This window comes from Lissotriton vulgaris, chromosome 6 (assembly GCF_964263255.1).
Source record: "Lissotriton vulgaris chromosome 6, aLisVul1.2, whole genome shotgun sequence".
Classification (NCBI taxonomy): Eukaryota; Metazoa; Chordata; class Amphibia; order Caudata; family Salamandridae; genus Lissotriton; species Lissotriton vulgaris.
In genome coordinates, this window is record NC_141694.1 from 1,595,018,827 (window position 1) to 1,595,037,460 (window position 18,634).

The 18,634-nt window shown below is 44.9% G+C and overlaps 1 protein-coding gene across 1 annotated transcript in view; it reads right to left on the reverse strand.

Annotated features, from left to right (window-relative positions):
- Window positions 1–18,634, reverse strand: part of PPP1R21 (protein phosphatase 1 regulatory subunit 21) — a 383,731-nt gene that overhangs the window by 349,721 nt on the left and 15,376 nt on the right. The window lies entirely within an intron of this gene.

Here is an 18,634-nt window from a genome sequence, read left to right on the forward strand (position 1 = left end):
GTAAGAGTGTCCTAGTTATTTATTTATTTATCAAAGATTTCTTAAATGTTGTGTGCCTCTGGAATGCAGCATCTAATGTCTGATGTCACCATATGGTAAGGTGACATCAGACATTCTCACAAACTACATGGCCACCTCAGCAGGCTTCTTCTCGAATTGATAGAGAAGCAGTGGAAGTGCATCATGGTTTAATGTCGCAATAGATGGGAAGTATTAATGAAACAGGCTAAAATGTTTTATTTATTCCAGTTGTAGAGTCAACGTACAACTTCTTTTAGTGTGTCCTGCTTTAAAAAGAAATATATGCAACTGAACACCTTTTGGACATTTAAAATAATTTAAAATAATTAATGGATTATTTTCTTGTCTACCTAGGTCTACCATTAAAACAACGTCTCTAGATGCACTATAATGCTCTTCTGCTGGATTAATCAGCTTGGTGCTCAACAAAAAAATAGGCTCTTATTGCAGCTGCCCAACCAGCACACATGCTATTAAGGCTATTAATGTCAACTTTAGTCGACAGAGTACGATAAGACCTACATTCTTATACGAACCAATAAACAAGGCTGCAGGCAAGCCAATAAGAAAGCTACACATATAGCCTATTGTCTACATCGATAAACCATTGCCGGCCTGGGTTTTTTCGAACTTTGCTAGTCTTGGTTTCATCTCTGGGCTCCTCAAGAGCCAACCTTGCAGCAACTGCCAAGTTTGATATTCTTGCCTCGGCAATCAGGTCACAGCCATGATCTGCGCTGACTAGATTTGCTGAGCCTTGAGTGCCCATAAATATTCTCTGATACCCAATTAATTATCTTGATTTTCCTGCTATACTCTAGAACAGGCAGTTGGAATATTCGTGGGTTCCATTTCTTGCTGCACAGCCAAGAACATGTTCAGATCATTGTGTGCTCCTCCAGAAGAAACAACAAGCGTCGTCATTATTACCTATTGTTAGCATTCAGTATCGTACGTGTTGTACCATGCTCAGTTTCAGTAAATTATTACCCTACTCAGCTATGTTTTGTCCAAACCCAGACTTATTTCTTAGGTCTGAGACATTAGTAGTATCCCTAACATATGATAAATAATTGATTTTCAAGTTATTTATGATTTTATAAATAAAAATATACACAACTGAGTAACAGGGTAGGACATTTCATATAGACTAAAATATTAATCATACAAACAAGTAGTCATCAAATCAAAAGGGAGGTTATTGCTGGTTTAGGACTGAATGAACAGAGGTGGGGAGTGGGCCTAATTACATAGTCAGTTCACTCTGATCCTCTGGCCTAAGTCACTTCGTAAATGCAGGTTACATTGCGAGCTCAGACAATACTGCATGCTTTACAGCCATCAAACTCCCCTCAGATTGTGTAGTGGTCTCATCTAGGATGACCAGCTGTAAAAAATCCTGCATCTAAAGTTCCTGTTCAATTGAATCCCACTTACACTGTTGCACAGAACGCGTTTCTTTGCCATCATGAGTGGCCTACTAAATAAAAATCTATTGTATTCCCCAACGTTTAAGATGACGTGCACTTCGGGCTAATCAAGCAATGGCTGTGGATGTACTGTCATACTGAAAAGCTGAACGGCAGTGGGCCTTTTGTCAATAAGTGGGCAGAAGCAGTCCGGGAATTCTTACATTCTTGTGAAGAAATATCTGTGAAATTTTTTTTTAGCTGTAATCTTCAGCCAAATTGTTTAATTCTGGATAGAAACATCCACTTATGATTCAAGTGTAGCTGTGTGCATATATCCATTTGCCAGTCCTTGTGATTGTCTCACCGAAGGTAAAGTGAAGTCTTCCATGTACCTGTACCTAAAGGCTTCCCTGGTAGCTAGTATATGTTCTGCCAGTTTCTATGGGTCTTCAGACTAAGCCTATGCGCTGCACTGTACGGCTTTGTATGATTGAGTCTTGCGGTTCCCATATTGAGTGCATAAAAAAGGAGAAGTAGTCACTTCCCACATGTGACTTACTAGGCCTACACTCAAGCCTCAAATGCAAATTGGGAGATGGCACACGATGCAAGCATCCCACTTTTTTGCCTTAGACAGACCCCTCGGGCAGCGTCCAACTCTCAGCTGATATGCTGTGTTGTTCATGAGCAGGTGATTGCTATTTGTGAGAGCTCAAAGAGGGGTGGTCCCTTTTCCAAACAGCTTGAAAGGCCAATCCGTAGATTCAATACAGCAAGACAGTGAGGTGCATGGATCAGGCCTTGGGCATTATAATACAATCTGAAGATGGGATTAAAGAGAGATTCAGAGTATCTGAATAAGGGATCAAACTTCAAACACTTTTCACAATTTTAAAATAATATCAAAATTGTATTGAATTTTTTTAAGGAATTAATTCTGATTCAAAATAATTGACGTTTAGCATAACAAACGGAAAACGATTCATTACAGGTACATTTTCAGCTTCTTCTTAAGGGGCAGAGACAGAATCGATAGGTGCCTGCATAGTTGAGAGGTGGATCCTTCCTTTGACAGCTCAGCAGATATTACAGGTACCCAAGCATGCATATCACATAGTCTGTTTCAAAAAGTGTCCAGAGAAGAAGGTTCAACTGGATTCTGTACACATTTACAGCAACGACTTGCCTATTTTATTTTTGTGGAGAAGCGTGGCTCAATGGTTAGAGCGGCAGACCCTGATGCAGAGGTCTGGCCCGGGACCAGGGTTCAATTCCCGCCTCAGCGGCTCTTGGACTCAGTCTCCCCGGACCTGATCATTCTCGCCTCGGTGCCTATTCTAATCATGGGTCCCACTCTGTGACTCTGGACAATAGCTTGCTTAATCTCCACAACCGCCCCAGCAGCGCTTGGATGCCTGGCTTCACCTTGGGGGGGCCCAGGAGTGGACATCTCACAGGAAAGCTAGGAAGGGTTCCGCAGCGGTATGAATACAGCGCTACGAGACCTCTGGGTAGAAGGCGCTATATAAATACAAACACATTTAAACACATTTACATTTTGGACAGAGTAGTTACAGAAATAGAATTACTAGTATAAAAAGGAATTCTTCCAATCCAGTTTTAGAAAAGTTAACTGTTGTCACTAAGCACTTAAGGTCGGCTAATGAAATATTGTTACTTCATATGAAAAGTTACCATTAAAAAGTGATTCAGGGAGCTGACTGAATTATTCTTTACCGTTGGGAATTAAACTAGCAACACACAATTACATCTTTTATGTGAGCTCACCTGTGCCATTACAGGAGAGAACAATCAATAAGCCTATGCTTCTTAGTCCTGCCCCGAAGGGTCAGTCAGTCTTGAACCAACTCTTTCCTTCAAGCACCTGCCATAATGTTCATGGGAAGATATCTATAGGTTTATACTGGAACGTAGGTATGTAAGGCTCCAGCTATACAGATTTGCTGGGGACAGTCATAGAGCAGTGTGCTCAAGTTATACCAGAGGTTAACTCCCCCAAGATCAGAAATGACCCTGAGATATATTCAGCAGGCAGCCTATGCAGGCTTAACAATCACCATGCTGCCTTCACCAGTCTTGAAATTATTGAGCCATGAAACAAAAGCAACGTCAGACACGCTTCGGTCTTGTAGGGGCCAGAACGCCACACCATGCTTCTGTTTCTAGGCACTACTTTCCCAGTTCACAAGCACTGACTCTAGATTTAAGTGTGCATGCCTCACACTTGTTTCTGATTGGTATGTCACCAGCTTGACACCACGCTTCCAGGCATGTAGCATTTAACCCGCACAGAAAGACCAGGCATCTTCTTGGAATATGCACTGCATGTCTGAGGAGGTCATAGGCATTTCAGATATTGCAATAGGTGTGACTTTTTTTTTTTTTACCAAATGCAAGATCACTGAATACATGAATATCCACCAGCCCTTGACGGTGCAAGAGCACCAGGGAGTTGGGGAACTACTGGCAAATATGACTTCTCCACAGTCCCAATTTTGTCTCTCCATCTTGTCCTTTATCATTTTAAAACACAAGACACTATTTATTTACAGAATGTTAGGTCATCCTTATTCCTTTCTGGCTACTTTACTAGGATTTATTTTGACTACAAAATGAGAAATAAAAAGAGCTCACTGAGATATACAACTTCAGAATAGGTAGGGAAGGGTAACTTGCAGTTCCTGCATAACTCTGGCAATGTGTTCTAACCAACATTTTAAATCAAACAGCTGTACGCAATAAAAATACTGCATTTCGATTGGCTCCTAGCTGGATGAGTTCCCAAGAAATACATAGCAAGTACCTACCCGAGACAGGCCTTGTTATTGATCTACCCACACTTTTAAGCCTTACAGCTGCCTGTGGAAGTCACAGAGTTCCAATAAAAAGTCAGAGTGCCAACCCGCTCACAGAATGGGCGTGCATGGAGACACATCCTTCTGGAGAAGACAGTTTTATGAACATTCACGTGTAGATGGCTGAATCAATTTTCTTTGAATGTTGTTGTTTATAAAGCGAGTAGAAACATTTTTGTAGCCAATAACTATATATATTTTTTAATGTTTTTATCATTTTTTTATATTTCACAGTGCACGTCCATGCAGAGATGCAACTACTGAGAAAAGGAATATGGAGAAGAAAAATTAAATGTTCAAACATCAGCTCATATGGAGAGTGTCACTACACCGAGAAGCACAAATCTGTTCATTTTAAAAATGAGCTCTGTCTACAAATCTAGTCCATGCTTTAAAATGAAAGCTTAAACATACTTTCCATGTCCACCAAAACGTTATCACCTTCAAACTATGAAAGTATATTTTTTTTAATTAAGAAGGTAGTAACCCCTCCATGTTCATTTATTTCAGTCTGATCTACAAGAAAGGTGTTAAACAGCTTGTATCGCAGCAACAGGGCTCCATTTCATTATAAGTATAAGTATGACATGTTTGCAGTCTAGCTTTGAAATTTTGTAATATTTAGTTTGGAGCAAAGGGACAGGCTGGTGCTGCTGTTGGAAATGCACATTCCACTCAGAAAGTCGCGCATTTTTTCTCACATCGATTAGAAGATATTGATGACTTCTAGAATATGTGCCCGCATTTTAGCTTTTGGAGGGCTAGCAACTATTTCCAAAACAAAATTAAACCCCTTGTTTTGTTCACTACTATATTTTTCCCCATAATAAATGTTTTACATACTATAACTCCTATTCAAACATATCACCTACATGTGTCTCGTATTTGCCATCAATGACGAATTTAGCCTTTATGTTGATTAGAACCCTGGGGTAGCTTCAGTACAACACTGGGGAATTGATTAACAAACTGCAGCTGTTATTTAAAGTGCCTGTTATACTCATCATGCCAGACTTTTTTCTCACATGGAAGAGGAGGATATTTGTGAATGTATGTCCCTTTTTTAGCTTCTATATCACGAATCATATAATTCCAATAGAAAATCTGTGAGAGAAAAAAAAAATTCTCCCACATTTATCTTCCTAGAGAGGGTCAGCATTTTCACAGCTTGAAGTTGATCTTGAACTCACTATAATTCCTGAAATTAGAATGCACCGCCACCATGTGATCTATATTGTGATTAAATGATGTTATCACCCTATCTATATCGCCGCTTCTTGTAGGCTTCAAAACCAGGCACTCACTACAGTTAATTTCAATGGGACAAAAATGGCAGAGCCTTATCACAAAAAATCCATAATACATGCTCACTGTGACCTTTCACCTAAACAGTATCAGAAATCCACACCATCTCACAAACATTCTTTTGAATTTCACCCAACATTTTAGAACTGTTATTTACAACTGCAGAATCTGGCCTCATACCCTATTATTCTAACCCAGTCAATAACTACGAGTGAATGCCCTTACGCTTGGATAATATTGCTTGAATATGTTTAAACAAAATATTATATCCCATTCAATGGGGTACTGATCGTTCCGAAGGCAAATGACTCAGTTCTGGTGAATGTTCAATCCTTCGCACAGAGCTGCGCGTGTAATGACATTCAAAGGACCTAGAAAGAGCGGACAAAGATAGGTAGGTCATTTTGGACGTTTCCGTGACATTTTACACAGTGGACCATATGATAGAGTTTGAATGATTAAAAAAATGACGAGGAAAAATAGTGCAATCCTTTTCACTAAAATGAAAAGAGGATACAAATTAGGCTGGTCTTTCGCCACAAATGTTTAGACAGGCTACGTAATACTCAGGGTTCTTCCTAATTTTCAGCATTACATTTGTTTAACAGCTATCTCTGGCTCCAATAGGCACTATTCTTTAATATGTATGCCAGTTGTCATTGGCAAATAACCATCAATGCCATGTAAGATGTATATAATATTGTAGTATGGGGATTAATGGAAAACCAACTTAGTACATTTTGTGAAAAGCTCAAGAAAAACATTTCATGCTCGGTCTCAAATCCCTGGTCCAATTGGTGTTAAAAATAAACCTATGTGGACCAAAATCTAAGAAATTGCATTGAGTAAGGAAGTAGAAGTTGGTGAAAAACAAAACCCAACATATAAACATGGGGGAAAATGACAAGTAGTTTAGGATAATGCTTATCAATTATCTATTTCTACTCTGACCTTATACAAAACAGGTGAGTAAGCACTGTGGAAGGATTGCAGTGCTAAAACAAAAAGAGTTCATTAGGAATGATTAAGAGGAGACCAGATGTGAAAACTAGAAAATTAGTCACTCCCCATCTCCAGCACTTTAAAAACAAGCATTTGCAATGCAATAGATCTCTCATTTGCGAGAGTTTGAGCTATTGACATTGTATGACATTGTAAATGACAATGCCTTTTATTTACGTGTTGGTTTTGTTTGTTTTGTACAGCACAGAGTTCGTATTAGACCAATCCCCTAATTGTGCAGGCCTCGTCCCGTAAGCAGGTTTGCCACAGCTCTTTTAGAGATCCCCCATCCCCAGTTTTTTTCGCTCCACTTAAAGCCCTGCATACGAGAGCGGATGTTAATGTGAACTAGAGAGTGTCTGCCAGTAGAATATGAAAGTGTGTGGTTTATAAAGTGTGGTGACGGCTAGAATTTAAGGAGGGGAGAATGTTCGATTACACAAATCATGCCATGGGCTCGAATGCATTGAGCAGCGCCTGAGAATGGACAAATCGCAATAACTAAATGGGGGTATTAAAGCACGGTTGCTGAGCTATTCCCTGCTCTCACCTGAAGGCTTGTCAACCTCTGTGCTGTACCTCAGCTTCTATTTTGTCGATCTGCTTCCAAGACCCCTCCCCTCGCATGCGCACCCCAGCACTTTGTGCATTTTCCTGGGGTGTCGGAGGTATTTGAAAGTGCGCCTGGGGTCTGGGAAGGGCAACACAATTTCTTTCTGTGCAGTGATTGAGGTTTTTGAAACAGGAGTAATCCTTTTTCACACAAACCTAAAATCGCAATATATTTCAGATTAAGTAAGTTTTTAAGAGAAAATATTTGTTATTAAAAGGCATCCCCCCTCTTATTAACCCTTCACATGGCCTCTGCTAATTAACCCATAGTCAAGCCCGCCAGCCGCATCCACGGGATCAGACGCAAGCAGGATAACACAAACCAACAAATTGTTATCTAGTTGTAAATCACCCTAGGCAGCAGTACATGTCATGGATTCCTAAGGCTTGGTCCTGGTGAAGAAAAAAATCCTGCCTTTCCGTCTTTCGGTGGTTTCAGAGAGAAAGCAGGACTGCTTGCAGGTCAGAAGGTTGGGGACATCGGGCATGGTTATGGGCTTACTTGCTAAGGGTCACGGCATGTCTGCTGCCAGTGATTAGTCACCAAGGCGCCATCCGGCCAGAACAGCGTGTTGCAGTCACGCCGTCTCATAGCCCAGAAATGCCCAAAAGCCCAGTCTGTGGATGAGCAGAGTGCACGCTGGCACCATGGATGGGAGAGGGAGGGGGAACAATGGTGGCATATGGAGGAAGTGCCCGCAATGGCGCCCGATTCAAAAACATGAAGCGCGGGGGTCGTGGTGCGTTGGTGGGGGGAGCTTATTTAAAAGTTATATAGCATCCATAAAGTGGACGCCACGCTAAGCTACTAAAAAGCATTGGGGGAGACCCTGTCCTGCCTGCAACAGCAGGCAGGACAAAGTGGTTTAAGAAAATAGTGTTCAGAGGCTGTAATTTAAGCCTACTGAGTAACAACACAAGTAAGGGGGCCAGTCCTCAGCGGAGGTTACAAATGCAGACAAGGCAGTACTAAGGAGGGACTACTAAGCCTTATCAGGAATCAAAAGTAACGATTTAGAAAGGATACTAACAGGAGCCAAGTGAAAAGATGGGTGGAGCTTCATGTCCATACCTCAATACAGCAGTCTCGAAGAGACAGTGCAAGCATTGCCAAGGCAAGACCTAAAAAATGTTCATGAGAGGAGGCTATGGGTGCAACAAAGGAACAGAGAGTCGGGGTTAGTGGAGAATTAGCAGGGAAAGAGTGTAAGAGGAATGGACAGTGGGTCAGGGGTAAAATGACCAGGTGATAGTAAAAGGCAAGATTCAGGATCCTCTCCTAGACACGGAGTAGAAAAAAGAAAATCATGAGAACAGAGGAAAAGATGTAAATTGGGGGAGGAGGAAGGATGCAAAGAGCAGTGACGCAGATGGTAGAGAAAAAAAGAAATCAAGAGAGAAGGCAGATTGAAAGAGGAGATAGAGGAAATAAGTTATGGACCAGAAAGAGAGGAGTCTTCCCAATCTGTAAAATTTTAAAACAGGAGGAAGGTGAATCAAGAACATGGACAGGGAATAACAGCCTTATAATCTTGGTACACAACCAGCTATTAGAAAAAATAAATACAGTCAAGACATTCACAAACAATCCGTGATAGATGTCTTTAATATTGACATTTTTGAGAATGGGCATGCAATGGATTCATCAGAACCTTTAGTATGTTGGTTTATCAAAAGGATCAGATACAACCACAGCAATTGTAATATCAAATTCACCTTCCATGCAGCTTTTAGGTTAACAAAAACAGAAAATATTCCCTTTGGAAAAGGTAGCCGCTCTATCAGACACAGCTTCTCCATTGCTCGGAGAGCATTTCCTTGTCCCTTGGCCCCACAGATCTCAACCTCTACGTCACTTGCCTCAAACGCTGGTTCCAGAGAATCACCTTCATACTTCCTACTGAAGTCAGCTAATGTATTCTTTTGCTTGCTTCAAGTAAGACTCCAAGTCTTGATGTGAATCACCCCAACTGCCACCAGATGAAAAGTTAGGACCCCGATAGTAAAAGTAAGGCACTTTCTCAGGCTATTCGTGCTCTATCCGGAAAGCATGGCAAGGCATTTCGCAGGTCTTAAACAACAGTTTTCAAGTAGACAACAGGTGAAACATCTCAATGAGTCAGAATAGTGAGTTCTCTGTTATGGGGATCACAATAGAATCATCCACATACCTTACACGTGGAAGAAGGCCAGCAGCTATCTTAGAGGGTTGACATTTATTGAACAAGCAATTTCTCCACATCATTCTTGCAATACTTAAATAAACAGAGGGTGACAATAAAGTTCTGCTTAATTTTTTTTCATAAACAAAATGTCATTTGTTTTCTTTATTTTTGGGATTTGCAACAACAAAACAAACGACAGTCTGGCAACAGAGTAATTCGAGAATACAGTGTTACACCCAGAAAGGAGCCTCAGAAAACCGTATCAATCTAGTCCACTGTGTGCAAACCATTTCCACCAGATTCTTTCAAGTTTGTGAGGAAGGCATCTGGACATATAGATTGGCTCCTCGAGTTTGGTACACGAGTCCATCGCCGCTCACCAAGATTGGGTGTGAAGAGGAATTCCAATGTTTTGCAATGCCTCGTTTGTCGAACACTGTCCCAATACCCAAAAGGGAGCGGTCACCCCTTAGAACCCCAAAGATTTCGAGGATACCTAGTACAGCAATTCTTGGGGAGGGATCCACTTTTCTCCAATCACCTGTGAGAGAGAGGAAAACCGACTACCAGTATCTCCAATGTTCTGACAGCTAGAGGAGCCAAAATGCAGTTGGGAAGAGATATTGGAATATGGGATCTGTATCATACTTATAATCACAGGTTCAATACAGGTTTGCTGCAGAATAAAGCAGACTGTCTCTTTCAAGTCTGATAAAAGTGGCAGGTAAAACTAAGAATTCCAGACAGAGCTTGCCCTTATGAAAAATTGTGTACCACTCTACAGAAGCTTGCAAAAATATTACCACCATTGAGCAGACTGAGAGGTCTGCACTTTTAGGCATTCCGTAAAGGGACATTTTCTGTGTACATGAGAATAAACTATACTTCCTCTCATGCTATGAGACACTTATGAACTGCAAACCACAGTAAAATGTAGATATCACCAGGCCAAATACTTCAATGGTGTTTTTTCATTAGACAAAGAATCTAACGCAGCACATAGGTGACTTCATTCAACCTTTTCCAAAACAAAAGTGCTGGCAGCATGTTGGTATTGAGCATCATAGTTCATCATGGCCAAGCACATCTTGTGAGCTATTCCAAGTAGCGCATTCCCTTACACTACGTTTCACAGTGCTTTGGCGTTAACTTCTGCAACGTCTAAGCTTGTCCTCACATTATGGTTAACAGTGGCTTTTATGCGACATGAAGAGCTCATAAAGGCAAAGCAAGATACTAGAAATCATTGGCTGTGGCAAAGGCTTTAAGTTTCCATAAACATATGGTTTTAGGCAATGAAATGTACTACATGGTATGCTGAGCCAACTGACAAACTTGCAACGGTTTAATCCATGCCCTCTACGAAAGAGTCTCATGCTGCAGGTTCCAAGGATTGTGGTTGCTATGTCACCAGTTCAAAGGAACAGCTCTATAGAACACATTTTTCCTGGTTTCTCCCACAGACATTAACCATTGTATAAATAATTCACTGCGTTTAATCATCTAGTGTGCAAAGCTGACTGACCAAAAGATCTGCACTGTAAGTCTCTTTTTACTCACATTGAGCAATTTTAAGTCCAAAGTGCTTCTTTGTAAAGGTTTAGCAAGTATGTTTTTCATATATATATTCACTGCAGTCACAGCCCACTGAAAACGGACAGGTCTCCTCAGACACAGAGCCCAGGCACAGCAATATCTTGTAGCACTCAGTCTAGCTCAGAGACATATTTCAAATATAATTATTTTCTAAGAGTTTGGTAAGTCAGATATGTGTAATAACAGGACAGATTAGGGTTTATGCTCAACTCAACAAAACTTCATAAATTGGTAATAAGACTCATTTCAAAGATCTGCCATCTCAAAAGTCTTGATTTGCAGATATAAATATCCCTAAATGTTTAAGGCACATTATTGGTGGTTCTCAAACTACATTAATCTACCACTTGACCCCAAAAGGAATATTTGTTCTGCAATACCAGTAGTCTGCAAAACAGTGTTGTCAGGCCGGGCCAACTGTTAAACTGCATGTGCTTTCCCTCGTGTATGAATGGAATAAAATGACAAAAGGATTTCTAGTTAAATCTGAAAAAAGTAATTGAGTGGCATAGGCAGTAACTACAGGCTTTCCACAGTATCATATATATAAAATAACTTTCATATTTTAGGCCTTATGATTATTTGACTGGTGAACATAATGGGCATCTCTGAGTGGAGCTCCTATACAACAGTTAGCAAAATTCCATTTGCTAACATTATTAGGTTTGATATGCAATAATGCTTGAATCATTCACGGCAGCCTATTGGAATCCATGTCACGACCAGGGGCTCAGCTGCTGCATTTCACTTTCTTCATTTATGGCTCAGCAGCTCAATAGTCTCAAGAAAGGTCACTTTCTCTGTCTTCGCTGCTCAGCACCAAGGTAAGTACGTTTTAATGGAGACTGCTTTATATAGCAATTTAGATAGCTAAAGTAATCACATTTGAATAGATAAAGCAATACTTACCCTTACGGAAATCTTGTTACTGTTTGTGCAGCTCGTGGTAATTTTAATCACTTTTATTTACAGTTGAAACTCCAGAGCTGGACCACTCCCCCTTTTGTTCTTTGTTGGTGTCTGGAGAACACAATCTGGGCTAGTACGGTGGCTTGGAGAGTCGCAGGCTTCTCCTAAGGTCCAGCTGGCGACATCATAGCCGCAGCGGCAAGTGTGGGCAAGGGGGAGCCATGTTTTAAAGAAAGGAAAGAGTTTTTGCTTTTTACGAGTGTGATGTCACGCTTTGTCAGCATGGAAGTATGAAAAGCAAGCCTTGATGCGTCTCACTGGTCACTGTCCCAGCATGAGCGGAGAGAGACACAAGTCCTTCAATTTTCATTACCAGCATTCTTTTGCAGTTTTTATATGGAGTGAATTAGGCCCATGGGCATTAGAGCGCTTTAAATACATGAGCACCAGATTACATTACACAAAGTAAGATTCATGTATTTGTTTTAAGGCACTGGGAGATGAAGTGATTGGATGTAGAGCTCACGCCAGGACTCAAACCTGGTTATCCAGTTCCGAAGTTGGCAGCTCTGGTTAGGCCACATCTCCTGCCCTACCATTCAGGTTTTTGACCCACCAGGGGAGATCCTAGGGAATGCAGTCTTAAGGGAATTATCCTCCTTTTCTGCTTTACCTCTTGAGCATGATGAGGTCGCACAGTGTTTGTTAAGTTTGCATACGTTGACTGCCCAATATATCTTGGGTTGATTTCTAATCTCGAGGAGCGAACCCCTAATATCATATGAACATACCACTCTAGGACAGCCTGATATACCTGCGTGCCAGTATAAATATCTTTACCTAAATATCAAGGCAGAGGAGTTGACTCAAGTGGTGAGTTAGGACCAATTCCTCACCCATTCCCTTTGGATGAAAAATTCATCAATACAAACCTAGAGAGTGGTATCTTCCGCTTTGGAGCCACCGAGTAGAAAAAGTCTGCTGCTAGCAGCAGGTTTAATATGAACTGCACATGGGAGAAAGCATAAGGCCCTCTTGCCTGTCGAACCTCAGGGAACCATGAGGCCAAAAGTACCAAATCCTCCCCTTCCTCAGATGCCCTTGATTAGCGAACTCAGGCTTTCTTGAAAAGATAAGCTAACGACTTGGAAGGAATTGTGTGTAATGACCACCCTCAGAATACACCCTTCCTCAATCCCCTGCCTCAATAAGCCAGTAGGATGATAAGAGAAACGTTGGATAAGGAAGTCAGAGGACGTTTCAGGGTGGAATGCCCATGACATTACTTGGAAGGAAAAGTAGAGTTAAATCCAGAAACAGATAGCAAAATGGTCATATTTATTACTAAATTTGTGAAAGACCCTCATAGAACTGACAGCCTCTGGCATGGTCTTTCCCCAAATGTTCTGCCTTATCACCTTCTGGTTTCTGGAATTTGTTTTTGTTGGCTTTAGGACTCTATGCACTTTACCACTGCTAGCCAGTGCTGAAGTGCAGGTGATCACTCCTTAAAACACCTGATTGGCACATTTAATTTACTTATAATTCTATGGTAAAGTGGTACAACACCATCCAGGACCTGTTACGACCGGTTATTTAAATACTATACTACTAGTGGACCTGCAACATTATTGTACCACCTACTTAAGTAGTCTTCTAAAATGTTTTAGGCCCGCTACTGCAGTCTGTGTGCAGTTTAAAACTGCCAAATCAGGGCAGTAATCACTGTCTGAGCTCTGGGGGATTGATACGGCGTGATTTGACCTTCATATAACCAGGTCAGCCCTCCATCATACCTCCCAACGATATTGTACCTGTGGGCCACCACTGCTCTATATAGTGCGCACAAACTCCTCACACTGAGGGACAGGGTACTCTTGGCTTCGGCTGGCCTTCCCTGCTGAGTTGCCCTTTTAGGCGCGCTGGGTCTGCACATGGTAAACGGCCGAACTCACGCCCTCCAGGAATTGCTGTGGGGCCCACAAAATCGAAACACCCCAGCAGCTGGGACACTAATGTTCTAGGGACTATGGTGGCAGACTCACCCGCTGCATGATTGGTGTGCTCCTGGATGTTCCATTTCAGGCCTGCTATCGTAAGTATTTTGTAACCACATTACCATGAACACCCAACGCACTGCTAAACAAGCATTTACAATGCAATGGTTTTGCCTTTGTTAAAGTTAGAGCTATTGGCATTGCTCTTGACATTATTTTTATTTATGTTTTTTTAACATAAATAAATGGCATTGTCATTTACAATGCCACTAGCTTTATCTATCGCAAATGACACACACAAACACACACAGAGCCGCCCCACACACACCCCCACACAGAGCCCCGCACACACAGCCCCCCACACACACAGCCACACAGAGCCCCCCACACACACAGCCACACAGAGCCCTCCACACACACAGCCACACAAAGCTTCCTACACACACAGCCACACAGAGCCCTCCACACACACCAACACAGCACAAGCAGGCAACAGGGGCAGACGGAGGCACAAGCAGGCAACAGGGGCAGACGGAGGCACAAGCAGGCAACAGGGGCACACAGAGGCACAAGCAGGCAACAGGGGCCCACAGAGGCACAAGCAGGCAACAGGGGCCCACAGAGGCACAAGCAGGCAACAGGGGCACACAGAGGCACAAGCAGACAACAGGGGCACACAGAGGCACAAGCGGGCAACAGGGGCACAAGGAGGCACAAGCGGGCAACAGGGGCACAAGCAGGCAACGGGGGCACGAAAACGGAGGCACAAGCAGGCAACAGGGGCAGGTGGAGAAAACACAATTTTCAACAGCCCACTTGGCTCTGCAACAGTTGCCTTTGAAAAGCAATACGGCGTAATGGGCATGATCAAATCCCGTCCCCTGCATAAAAAAAAACAACAGCCTGAGGCGACTGCTAACACAGATGTAGTACAAGGCATTACACGGCAAGGGTGCTGCTGCCGGCAATTATCCTGGTATTTAAACAAATCTCTCTCTCTCACACACAGAGCCGCCCCACACACACCCCCACACAGAGCCCCGCACACACAGCCACACAGAGCCCCCCACACACACAGCCACACAGAGCCCTCCACACACACAGCCACACAAAGCTTCCTACACACACAGCCACACAGAGCCCTCCACACACACCAACAGCACAAGCAGGCAACAGGGGCAGACGGAGGCACAAGCAGGCAACAGGGGCAGACGGAGGCACAAGCAGGCAACAGGGGCACACAGAGGCACAAGCAGGCAACAGGGGCACACAGAGGCACAAGCAGGCAACAGGGGCACACAGAGGCACAAGCAGGCAACAGGGGCACACAGAGGCACAAGCAGGCAACAGGGGCACACAGAGGCACAAGCAGGCAACAGGGGCACACAGAGGCACAAGCAGGGGCACACAGAGGCACAAGCAGGCAACAGGGGCACACAGAGGCACAAGCAGGCAACAGGGGCACACAGAGGCACAAGCAGACAACAGGGGCACACAGAGGCACAAGCAGACAACAGGGGCACACAGAGGCACAAGCAGACAACAGGGGCACACAGAGGCACAAGCAGGCAACAGGGGCACACAGAGGCACAAGCAGGCAACAGAGGCACACAGAGGCACAAGCAGACAACAGGGGCACACAGAGGCACAAGCAGACAACAGGGGCACACACGTGCAAAAGACACCCACAAGCTGACAGCCCAATTATCTTGAGCCACAAAATGTATACAGACCCTTAATTCGGATCACGTTTATTTTAGTTTCAAGTCACCATACCTAGAAAAGACATTATGTAAATGCAAAGATACTGGATCGATTTGAAATATTACGCTCTGCATCTGCACAGTTGAGCCCAAGTACCCACCCAGTGACACCCGTCCATTTCCACACGAAAAATCCACGTAAAGTATACACGAATATTAAGAAGCAGTCTCATCGAGCACACGTCGGGCATCGGCCAGCTCGCCCTCATACAACGCCTTGACCCCAGTTACCTACAATGAACCGCATATCAAAAGACCTAGAAATATGCGGACAAACTCACTTTATCCAAAAGTTTTCCAGCTTCATTCCTCACATGTAACTTGCAGCATTTTCAGTCATAGCAGCCGGGGTGACTTTGCTTTTGGCTACATCTCTCGAGATTGAATCATCGAGTTGTGCTCAGTCATTCCGATCCTTACGACTCGTGGGGGGGGGGGGGGGGGGGGGGGGGGGGCTCGCGCGGGGGGGGCGGGACTTGGGGGTGGGGGACGACGGGACTTGCGGGGGGGGGGGTGGAGTCCCTCGGTGATGGTCGAACCCTCTCTCCAGACCCTCTGTCCCTCAGCTGCAGGCCTCGAAGAAAAAGCCCTGGGGGTTACACTCTCGGGAATGTCCGAGGTCTAAGCCTGTAACCACAAAACAGAGCGGCCACATTCTCCGCCCATGAGCCGAGCCATTCACACGGGCCACTCCCCACCCAGCGGGACACCAGAAGGGGCCCTCCCACAGAATCCAGAGACACCCCCTCTCCACGGCAGCACTCCAGGGAAACTCCCACACCGGTGAGAGCCACAACGAGGGACTCCCCGCTCCAGTGACAGCCCCAGATGGGACTTCCCAAGGTACCCAAAGAGACCCCGAGAGAGGTACTCCCACAGTACCAAAAGAATGCTCACTCCAGTGACAGCCCAACAAAGGGAGACTGCCACACAAGTGAGAGCCACTGAAAGGCGTCGTCCCCCCCCCCCACCCGGAGAGGGACACTTCAAACCAGCAAGAGCGACAGAGAGACACTTGGAGAAATGATTGTTACACCCGGAGGACAAATCCCCACGAGGGAGACTCCCTCGCGAGCATCAGAGAGGGGCCCTCCAGACCAGCAGGGCCGTGTCAGAGACAGCCTCTCACGTATAACACCTGCACAGAGCGGTGGTCACTGCCCTTCCAAGACTCTCAGGGGTGGACAATGTACACGTCCCACCGAAATCGACCCTAGTCACATCCAGAGACGGGTGCGCCCCCTGCGGGTCTCCTCCAGGCCCGGGTGTGGGGCCGTGTCCACCTGCTTTGAGGGGTGACGGGGCCGCATCAATAGTGCAACATGATATGAACTGTGTTTTTTTTCTTAAAGGAAAAATAGTTACGTCTTTTTAAATATTTTAAATGCCTGCAAATTGTTTGACCGTTTCTCTGTCATGATGATACTGTTATGGTTTTTATTAACGTAAACAATAAAGCATTGACTATGACAGTGCAACAGAATAGCTGTGTTTTAAACTATGGTGATCTGCGGGCGGCTGCCTGGAGCCCATGTAAGAGGTTCTTAGCACCGCCACTCACACGGGATTTACCCACACAGCCCGGCACACAAAGAGGCAAGCCTGCACACAGTGCACAGTCAGTGACCCTCCCAGCACAGACACTCACCAGCCTTGCCCCCCAAAATGCTAACAGTATCCAACCACCCAGCCCTAGTCCAGACCATTATGACGCTACTCCCGGCCCTGACCGCTTCGCCTACAAATCCTTGGTTTAGCCCAATTAGACCAGTGAAATCAAAAGAAGACGCCAACTCTGAGATTGCACGATGCTACCACACAAGAGTGTAGGGCTGGAAACAGTGTCTGCAGTGACCCAGAGGGAAGTGCTCGCCCATCCCTCAGTCCAAGCTTCTACAGGGTTGCAGTCACTCAGCACAGACACCCAAGAAATGTCGCCCACCAAGCACAGACAGACACCCAAGAAGTGTCGCCCACCAAGCACAGACACCCAAGAAGTTTCGCCCACCAAGCACAGACACCCAAGAAGTGTCGCCCACCCAGCACAGACACCCAAGAAGTTTCGCCTACTCAAATTAACCAGATTGCTTCAACTAACCAGGAAAGACACGCACGGCTGGTTCACCCCATCAACTAAAGCACAGAATCCCGTCCGCGGGGGGGGGGGGTATTTACCCACACACACCTGGTCGAGGGGGGGGGGGGGGCTCGCGCGGGGGGGGGGGGGCGGGACTTGGGGGTGGGGGACGACGACGACGGGACTTGCGGGGGGGGGGGGGGGGGGGTGGACTCGCGCGGGGAGTTAAAAAGTACATTTTTAGTGCGGCTGCAGAGTTCAATATCATACTGATGGCTTCGTAGGCACTTCAATTATCAACAGGCATTACAACTGATAATTACTGAAACCGCAGGCGTAAATGCTGTAATGCAGCGGGAGGGGGCGGGAACGGCCACACACTGACAGCGGGGGGGGGGGGAGGGGGGGGGGAGCGGGAACAGACACACAGAACACATCTATTTTTCCATTTCGAGCACTGGGTTTAACAGAGGCTACTTGGGGGCACAGTTCGTACATGGGGGGTATAGGGGCTGTCTTACCAGAGGGAGGCTCAGCCTTACCCGTGGGGACTGAGAGAAGAGTAACTAAGTCAGTCTAGGTGAGAGGAGAGTACACCCTGCACCTCCGAGTAAGAGGTGCACAGAGGCTACCTGAGGGCACGAGCCAGCACATCCTTAGCGAGTGCTCAGATTTACCCGTTCTATGGGTGCCGAGGATGTGACCCGTTAGTGTTTTTGCACCTGTGCATTCTGGAATAAATGGGACTGCAAGTCCCAGGATGCAAAGCAACCTTCTGGTCTGGATAAGCTACACGCGCGCGGAACCGGGATTCTTGAGCGTTCTGTACGCGGGGGGCGGGACACATACAGTACCAAAGGCTGGGAGAGGGCATATATTGGAATTTGTAGGGCGGAGAG